The sequence below is a fragment of the Saccopteryx leptura genome, chromosome 6 (genome assembly GCF_036850995.1).
Source record: "Saccopteryx leptura isolate mSacLep1 chromosome 6, mSacLep1_pri_phased_curated, whole genome shotgun sequence".
NCBI lineage: Eukaryota > Metazoa > Chordata > Mammalia > Chiroptera > Emballonuridae > Saccopteryx > Saccopteryx leptura.
This window is the reverse complement of record NC_089508.1, coordinates 180,394,565-180,403,863: the sequence shown is the minus strand read 5'-3', so window position 1 is coordinate 180,403,863 and position 9,299 is coordinate 180,394,565. Positions and strand designations below refer to the sequence as shown.

The 9,299-nt window shown below is 45.3% G+C and overlaps 1 pseudogene; it reads left to right on the top strand.

Annotated features, from left to right (window-relative positions):
- Positions 1–2,907: 2,907 nt before the first annotated feature.
- On the top strand, positions 2,908–3,829 carry LOC136377232 (coiled-coil domain-containing protein 62 pseudogene; annotated as a pseudogene).
- The last annotated feature ends 5,470 nt before the right edge of the window (positions 3,830–9,299 follow it).

Sequence of the window (9,299 nt, the reverse complement as noted above, 5' to 3'; positions counted from 1 at the left end):
TTCGGGCTTAAAAACCACCCACTACCCAGAGCCCTCTGTTTCTTTCTTTCTTTCTTTCTTTTTTAATTTTATTTATTCATTTTAGAAAGGAGAGAGAGAAGGAGAGAGAGAGACAGAGAGAGAGAGACAGAGAGAGAGAGGAGAGAGACAGAGAGAGAAGGGGGGAGGAGCAGGAAGCATCAACTCCCATATGTGCCTTGACCAGGCAAGCTCAGGGTTTCGAACCGGCGACCTCAGCATTTCCAGGTGAATGCCCTCTGTTTCTTAGACACCGTCCCAGCAGGCTCAGAGGGTGCCCGAGAAACACCAGCTCAGTGGGTAGCTTGGCAGTGAACACATCCCGCTTGCTCACTCCCAGGGCAAAGCGCTAAGTTGCAGGGGGTGTTTATCAGTGTCAGGCTGCCAGCCTCCTGCTGCCCACTTTGATTTGCTAAATACCTGCAAAAATTGTGGTGACTGGGACACCTGGGCGGCTGCAAGGCTGCAGGCAGCACTTCGGGAGGATCCTGGGGGCCTCCTGATGCCCCCCCCCCGCCCCCCTTTCTGCTGTTCAGGAGTGACAAAGAATGGGGTCACACCTGGAATGAAAACCAAGGTTTAGCTGAGTGCTGAAATGGTTCAGGGACATTGGGAACACCCTCCATCCCTCTGCCCTGGCGGATGCTCTACTAATGAACAATCAGGGTGTGCTTATGAGCCTGTGCCAGGATCTATGCCAAATCCAGCACCTGCACCGACTTAGTTCATCTTTGCAGCACCCCAGGACTTCTAAACACTTTCCCCCTAGTCGGCCAGCAGGTGGGTCTAATAGCCTGGCTCATTTCTCAGCCCACCTGAGTCGCCAGGCCCTTCCCACTGCCCTGATCGCCACCCCTGCCCCCCAGGCATCACACCAGACTTTCTCAAAGGTGCTAATGAGTTAGCAAGCAGAATGCCTTCTGCTGTGTTTTTCTCCTCTGTTAAAAAAATTCCGCTGCTCAGTGAAAGGGTGGTGGTCCTTCACCAGGCTGTGAGGACACAGTGGTAAGTCCATGACTTCCAAGTCCCTTTCTTAGACAGCAGGAGGAAGGTTTGCTGAGTGGATTGATCAGAGCACACTTTGGAGACGACCATCTCCTTTCTTCATGTCTGATGATGACGGCTTTGAGCCAGTCCCAGCCTTTCAGTTTGGAATTTGCAAGTCAGTAGTCACTTGGCTCTGTTAAACATAGTATCTTACTTAAAAAAAAAAAAAAAAAAAAAAAAAAAAAAAAATGAAAACCAAAAACCAGCTACCATTGCTAATACTTCTGATTTGTTGGACTCAGACATGCCTGAATTAGGATTTTATATTTTTTTGCATAAACAAATTCTGCTATCTTGGGCAATTACTTAACATTTCTGAGCCTTAATGTTTGCATCTGTAATGTGGAAATGATATAGAACTTACTTCGAAGGCTGGTAGGTGGATTAAAATGTAAACTTTATAAGGGAGAGGAAGCATAGAGTTGTGAAAATGCACGTGCTCTAGAATCTAGTCTCTGAGACTTTAAGACATTTAACAGGTCACTCTGTGTCTGCGTATCCATATTCTTTGCCTATAAAGTAGGAATACTAATACTGCTTTAAGGATTACATTAAGAATGAAATGAGCCCTGGCTGGTTGGCTCAGTGGTAGAGCCTCGGCCTGGCGTGCAGGGGACCCGGGTTCGATTCCCGGCCAGGGCACATAGGAGAAGCGCCCATTTGCTTCTCCACCCCCCACCCTCCTTCCTCTCTGTCTCTCTCTTCCCCTCCCGCAGCCAAGGCTCCATTGGAGCAAAGATGGACCAGGCGCTGGGGATGGCTCCTTGGCCTCTGCCCCAGGCGCTAGAGTGGCTCTGGTCTCGGAGGGGCAGAGCATCGCCCCCTGGTGGGCAGAGCGTAGCCCCTGGTGGGCGTGCCGGGTGGATTCCCATCGGGCGCATGCGGGAGTCTGTCTGACTATCTCTCCCCGTTTCCAGCTTCAGAAAAAAATAAATAAATAAATAAATAAATAAATAAATAAAAGAATGAAATGAGATAATGTATAGCGAATGCCTAGAGCAGCCCTTGGCACAGAGGACTTTCTCAGTATAGTTCTCTCTGTTACACACATTCATGTTTTAATTAATTTCTTAATTTTTTCACTGACATATAACTAGATGACTGTACTGAGTCAGTGGATAAGGGGAAATATAATAGATTGATGAACATGAAGATCACTTAGGAATTTGGTGGGTTTGATAACTTTGTAGACAAATTAGTTTCTCCCAACTTTTATAGTTAGGAGTTACAAACTCCAGTTATGCAACTGCATGTGGGTCAGAAGTGCATCTGAGCAAAGGTGTAGTTGAAAGGCGTCAACCCGCAGTCACGTGACCAAAACAGCTCACACATGCTGGTGAACAGATATCACCACAGACTATTGATTCTGCGCGTGTAGAGCAGTGCGATTTTCTCTCGAATTTGGTCACACAGAGGCTAACTCTGTCCTGGGAATAGGGGGAAGTAGCTGGGGACAATCAGTGCTATGATATGTCTGCCCTTCCCAAATTGGGGCTCCTGTGCCAGGACCTTAAGGTCCTACAATTGACAAAATATTTATACTTTCCTCTGTTTCTGTTCTTTTAGTCTCCTTATGCGTAGTTATCGGACTTAATTTTTCTGTTGAGAATAGGTAGTTACAGTTCTTGGGAGGTATTAAAAGTGTTTCCATGATGGATTTATATAAAAATATGGTTGTCCTGTACGTTCTGCTGGGCAGGCAGTTTGGGTGCTCGCTTGGCCCAACTGAGGGCTCAGGGCTCTGGGTTCGACCCCACTGCTCTAGGCAACTGTGACTAGGGTGTGTCTAAAGGTGACACTCTGCACAGTGACTCTCTCCAACCTTCCGCACCGGGCGCCAGGATGTGGGGTCAGAAGTTGAGATTTCCGCTATCGAGGAACAATAGAAGAGCTGCAGCACCCAACAGAGTAGAAGAAGATGGCAATCAGGAGCTCGGTGATAGGGCTGCAGTCAATCAGACGAGGCCTTTCTTGGCAAGAGGGTTGGCAGAAAGCGTTGACTTTGGAACAGCATTGCAGAGAATTGGGTGAACTGCAGAAAAGAACTGGATAGGTTTGCTCAGGAAGAAGGTAAATTCTTTGAATCTAATCAAATGGAATGCCAAAGAGCTCTTCAGAAGACTCAACTATGTCTTCCGGAAATGGCTCAGAAGGCAACCCATTCCTCTCTCTTCTCTGAAGACCTCAAGGACAAAGATATTATTGAGGCAGTCAATCCCGTGGCGGACTGTTTGGGTAAGATATAAATTGTCAGAGCATGCGTTACGGGATGCTAAGGTGGTGGAGACTTGTATCATGAAAGAAAAGCAAGATGTATAAGCAGAAATGGAAGACCCTTAAGATTGAAATCGATAAACTAAAAGAGGACCTACATGAAATGACAGCAGAAAATAATGAACAACCAACCAGAAGAAATCATTGGCCTCGAGCAGGAGACGAGTTGCCTGCACACTGAATTGGTGTTTACTGCACCGAGAGAAAAAAGGGAAGACAAGTTACTTGATACATATTGCAAAGTCAAAGCAACACCATCCAAACGCAGAGCTGCATCTTCTGTGACAGGAGAGACGTGTGTTTATTAGACCTTGAAAACAGCCACCCAAAAGTCGATATTAAGGAGAGAAATCAGAAGTTGCTGGTAAAGAACCAAAAATTTGAAACCCTGTTGGTTCAGCAAAATAGGCCAGACAAGAGCTCTTGCAATATGTGCAAAGAGAAAAGACAACGGGTTAATACTTCCTTGGGGGGGGGGGGGGGGTTGTAATTCCTATCTCATCTCTCTGCAAAAGATTTAATGGGGAAACAAAAGTCTTGGTCTCTGGGAGGAAAAATTCCAGATTAAACCCAAAAAATAAGTACATTGTGCAAGATCCATGCAAAGTTCCCCTGTGGTCACAGAAATGGGATTCAGACTGAAGAGAAATTACTCTCTGAAACATCAGCTTCGTCTGATGCAAAGCAGTGGCATGATGTCACGGTTTACCTGGCTTTGGCCAACTGTTCCAAATGACCAGAGAAGCTGGGTGCTGAATGCCAAGGTCACATGGAAAGAATGAGAGGCTCATGTTGCTATAAAAATGAAATCTGAGGCCCTGGCCGGTTGGCTCAGTGGTAGAGCGTCGGCCTGGCGTGCAAGGGGTCCCGGGTTTGATTCCCAGCCAGGGTACACAAGAGAAGCGCCCATCTGCTTCTCCACCCCTCCCCCTCTCCTTCCTCTCTGTCTCTCTCTTCCCCTCCCGCAGCGAGGCTCCATTGGAGCAAAGATGGCCCAGGCACTGGGGATGGCTCCTTGGCCTCTGCCCCAGGCGCTAGAGTGGCTCTGGTCGCAACAGAGCGATGCCCCGGAGGGGCAGAGCATCGCCCCCTGGTGGGCAGAGTGTCGCCCCCTGGTGGGCGTGCCGGGTGGATCCCGGTCGGGCGCATGCGGGAGTCTGTCTGACTGTCTCTTCCCGTTTCCAGCTTCGGAAAAATACAAAAAAAAAAAAAAAAAAGTCTGTCTCAGTGAAAATGACATGTGTGAATTTAGGTGCTGCCACCGAGTACCTTCATCCTCGAGGCCACAGGCCAGATGACTGACATTGAGTGGATGAGTATTGTCAAGCCTTCTAAACTGCAGGGTGGTGTTCACCACCAGTCTGTGTGCACTTGTCCAGAAAGCGCCGGTGGAACAGAACACAACTCCAGGAGCGCACTAATGGCCACTAATTGGGTTCTGCCTTAAGAGTGGATGCGAAGATGGTAGAGACAGAGCCCTTTTCCGATAAAAAGAACTCATCTAAGAGTTTGTTGGTGAACAAAGATACATTATTGCCCAGTGGAAAGAACTTAGATGTCTCAGAAGAGCCAGCTCCAAAACACAACTCTCAGTAATTGAAGGAAACACAAGTCAAGTTCAATAGTCAATATTCGGGGAGGCTGATTTCTAATCCATGCGGGGAAGGCAGGAAGCAGACATCAATACCTAAGACTTAGCCTGGAAAACAAGAGGAGGATTGTAATCACTCCTAAGCACCATTCATACCAGAGGGGAGCAGAATCCGAAAGTTAAGTTTTAAACATCTATATTTTGTTTGTTTTCAAGTTAACCGTTGGCATATGTCAGAAATGATTTTCATGTATAAGAAATTAGACTTTATTCTCTGTTGTATATACACAAACTCGGAATTATGCAAAGAGAGAAAAAGACTTCCCTATAAAGATGCAGACGACAGTTAAATACTAAAGGAGCTCCTTAAAAATATGAAAATGAAATTGAGAACCCCTGCATGTACAATGCTATTTTCACTATCTTTTGAAAACCTGTGCATGCATTTAAATGATACCCAGGAGCTTATCAGAGTCAGCTCCAAATATATAAGAAATAGCGTTCTCTTCTCTTGGGGTTTCAGCTCTGGACTTGGCTGTCTAAATAGACATAACGTGAAATGATATAAAGTGTTTTTTAACTGAAAGTTATCCCCTCTGTTACAGACAATTCAGGCCCTCTGTCCCAGAGCTGAGCAGAGTCCCATCTTGCCTGGGTCTGGAGTTGTCCCATCTACTTATACAGACAATAGCTTGGTGAAAGATCAAACTTTACATGTATTTAAAAAATAATTAAAGTCCTTTTTTTTTTTTTTTGACAGAGACAGAGAGAGGGACAGATAGAAACAGACAGACACAAAGGGAGAGAGATGAGAAGCATCAATTCTTCATTGCAGCACCTTAGTTGTTCATGGATTGCTTTCTCATATGTGCCTTGACCGGGGGGCTACAGCAGAGTGAGTGACCCCTTGCTCAAGCCAGTGAGTGACCTTGGGCTTCAAGCCAGAGATCTTCGGGCTCAAGCCAGCGACCATGGGATCATGTCTATGATCTCATGCTTAAGCCAGTGACCCCTCGCTCAAGCCAGCGACCTTAGAGTTTTGAACCTGGGTCCTCTGCATCCCAGTCCGATGCTCTATCTATTGTGTCACCACCTGGTCAGGCAAAAAAATAAAGTCTAAAACTCATCTAGGTACATGTATGTATGTGTAATGTATGTGTATATGTCTATGTAACGTCCCTTGGGAGAGGGTCTTTCTCTGCAAGCACACGTGCCCAGGGGCTCTCCACAGCGCTCTAGAGGAAGTCAACCCTGAATACACACATAGAAAACTTTCCTCTGGCTCACGTCTGTGCACATCAGGGAACTGAAAATAGGCAGATCTCTTACTGTCAAAAGCTAACTTCTAGGCCAGGAGGGGTATGTGGTAACCTCAGACTCTTGGCGTAAGAGTGTATATACTATGTCAGAGGCCAATTCCTAAATTACAGGTGCAGTAATGTACCTCTGATAGTGATTTGTTGAAAATGAAAAAGACAATACGATAAGCTGGAAAAAAAAATGACTGGGTTTAGAGTCAGAGAGACCTTGATTAAGCTCCAGCAGCGTGACCTGGAATAAGTTATCCATCCTCTCTCTCCATAATATTATGTCTTGTAAGGAGGGGATACCGGTGTCCACCTGGAGGGAGGGGCTTGCGGGGATGAAGTGAAACAACATGCACTGAATTGTTAGGCTGATCAGGCACAAAGCACGGACAAATGCCTGGCGCTCCTTGCGTTCTTGATTCCCTGTGGGGAAAGAGGGTTTTGGGGGTTTTTTCCGAAGTATCACAGATTAAGCGTGCCTCTGTCCTCCGTGATTCAGAGCAACACTCCAACAAGGGTAACAAGTGATACTAAAGCCCCTTTGTTGAACATTGACCACACACAGGCAGGACAGGGGCTCAACATTACGAGGTATCTTTCATCCTCGCCTCCTTTTACAGACTAGGAAGCAGAGGCTCCAATATAAAGTAACTCCATCAGTGACCTAGTTAGGAGTTGCAGAACGGAGGTTAACCAGGTGAGCCAATACACGCAATGATTATACATCACAGCTATACTGCAATCTGGGCTGCATGACCTCCTTTATGCCTGTGCTTTTATTTTCTCCCTCTCTTCCTGACCTCTTTTCAGTATCTTTTCTACAGAAAAGCCCTCCTCATGTGGGATTTGTAAGCTGCTGGTTTTGAGGCCACCCTCACACATTATTCAGCAAACACTTTCTCCATGTCCAGCTTAAATGAATGAAGCTATGGGTGTGTTTGAATCACATGAGGAAGCAAACTGTCCTCAGGGGCATTAGCCGTACTCGGTCACATAGGTATCCTGAGCATCATTGTTTTTGTTTACTCATTAAATCAAGTCACATCCCTTGGGCAGACAAGTGTCCATCTTAACTTGGGTCCTGTCTGTCTGTGACATGGAGCTGGAAGTAGCTTTAGCGTTTACCTTGTCTATCTTTTTTTTCTACCAAACAGGAACCTAGCAGTGAAGGTAGTAATGCCATGGTAGTAAAAGTAGCAGGAGCAACAGCCATAATCGTGGCCGTAGTGGGAGCACCGAGTGTCACTGGGAACTTGACAGTGTGCTGTGCACTCCGCGTGCGTTATTTCACTTAGTTATCATAAACAGCTATGAAAAACAGACATAATTTTTGTCTTCATTCTATAGGTGAAGAAACAGAGAGGTTAGGTAATTTGTCAAGGGCAATTAGCCAAGAACTAATCACACTAATGTATTTGCACTATGCATTCAATTGAAAAAATGTTAACTCCATCTTAAAGGTATTGTCACATTGGTTTTCCTCATACTACCTCCCAGTGAGTTTGGTGGGGGTCGTTTTCTGAAATGTACAAGACCACATACGTAAGGCAGATATAAATTATAAAGCACGAAAAAGCAAAGAACGGCTGTGAACGACGATGCATGAGGTCATCTGATTTTCTGTGAAGAATTAAAACATGGATCAACAACCTATGGCCTGTGGGCCAACCATTCCTCTACTCATTTCCCTAAATCAGGTTTTATTGAAATCAGTCAAACCCCATTTATTTATATATCACCGGCGGCTGCTTTCATGCAACGAGGGTGCAGATGAATAGTTGCAACAATGACTTCATGGCCTGCAAAAGCAAAAATGTTCACTGCTTGTCTCTTGACAGAAAAAGCCCGCCGACTCCTGGCCTAGAACACCACCAGTTCCAACGACGTCCTCCCTTCCTCCCAGATCACGTGCAAGCCTCCCGCTGCTCCTCAGAGGTAACCGCTCCTCTCAATTCGTGGTGTACCATTATCTTGTTCATTAAGAAAACGTTTTAGCACATATGTATTCACCTACAATATTTTATGGAGTGTTGATTGCTTTTTTTAAAGGGAACTTTTTATTAAAGTACACACATAAAGGCAGAAAACCCTAAGTTTATGTCACGTGTAGAGTTTGAGACTTGGTTAACTGGCAGAAAATGGAGTGATACAATGCCTATTGCAGAGACCTCAGCAAAAACAGTCCCTACTCTTTTGAAAAGGGCTTAAATTATCACCATGCTGTCTCTAGGTCAAATTCCCTTTTCCTAGTTATCTGGGTGCTCTCAGAAAGCCAAGTCTGGAAGACAGTGTCCCAAATCATAACACAGACCAGTTGGAGAAACCTGATTACATTGAATTAAAATTAGTTTGTTACTAGCTCTGAATTAAATGTTAGGAGGCATCGGGATCCCATATGTATTTGGTATCCATCCTAAAGAGGACAGATGGTGGGAGGAGCTGGCTGGATACTTTCCTTCCCTAAGGATCAGTAGATTTGCAGACCCTGAGCTCAGAAAATATGTATCCTCTTGTAGAAATACATGAAAAGTGATACAGGTATACTCTCAACATTGGTGAGTATCCCAGCTCTAAGTTCCCCAGCTGGGGTGGGAGAGCACACAGGAGGTGGTAGAGAAGTCGCTCCTGCCCCTTCAGTGCACATCAGATTCAGAGGCTAATTTTGAAACGGCACTTGCCTTTATTCTTCTTGACTTAAGTTAATGGGATGAAAATAGCTTCAGAATACATCATTTTTTTCCAATTCCACATAGCCACAAACCCTTTATTAAGGCGAGCTGACCTTCCACACTCTAGTGAACGAGTTTTGTCCTCTTAATTTCACCAGCAAGCAGATAACCAGTCCAATGTCACTCCGCAAACCTGGCAGAGGACAGTGAGCACTTAATTAGCCCTGTGTTAAATCTAAAGTAGACATGCAATGGGATCTGTGATGTTCTTCTATCTCTTGATGGGATGTTTTCAGTACAGGGAGAAATACAAAGGATGTCTGTGGTGAGGGTTTTGTTTGCTTGTATAAGTGACCTTGAAAGATCATCAACAAAGATAATAAAACAAAAAGA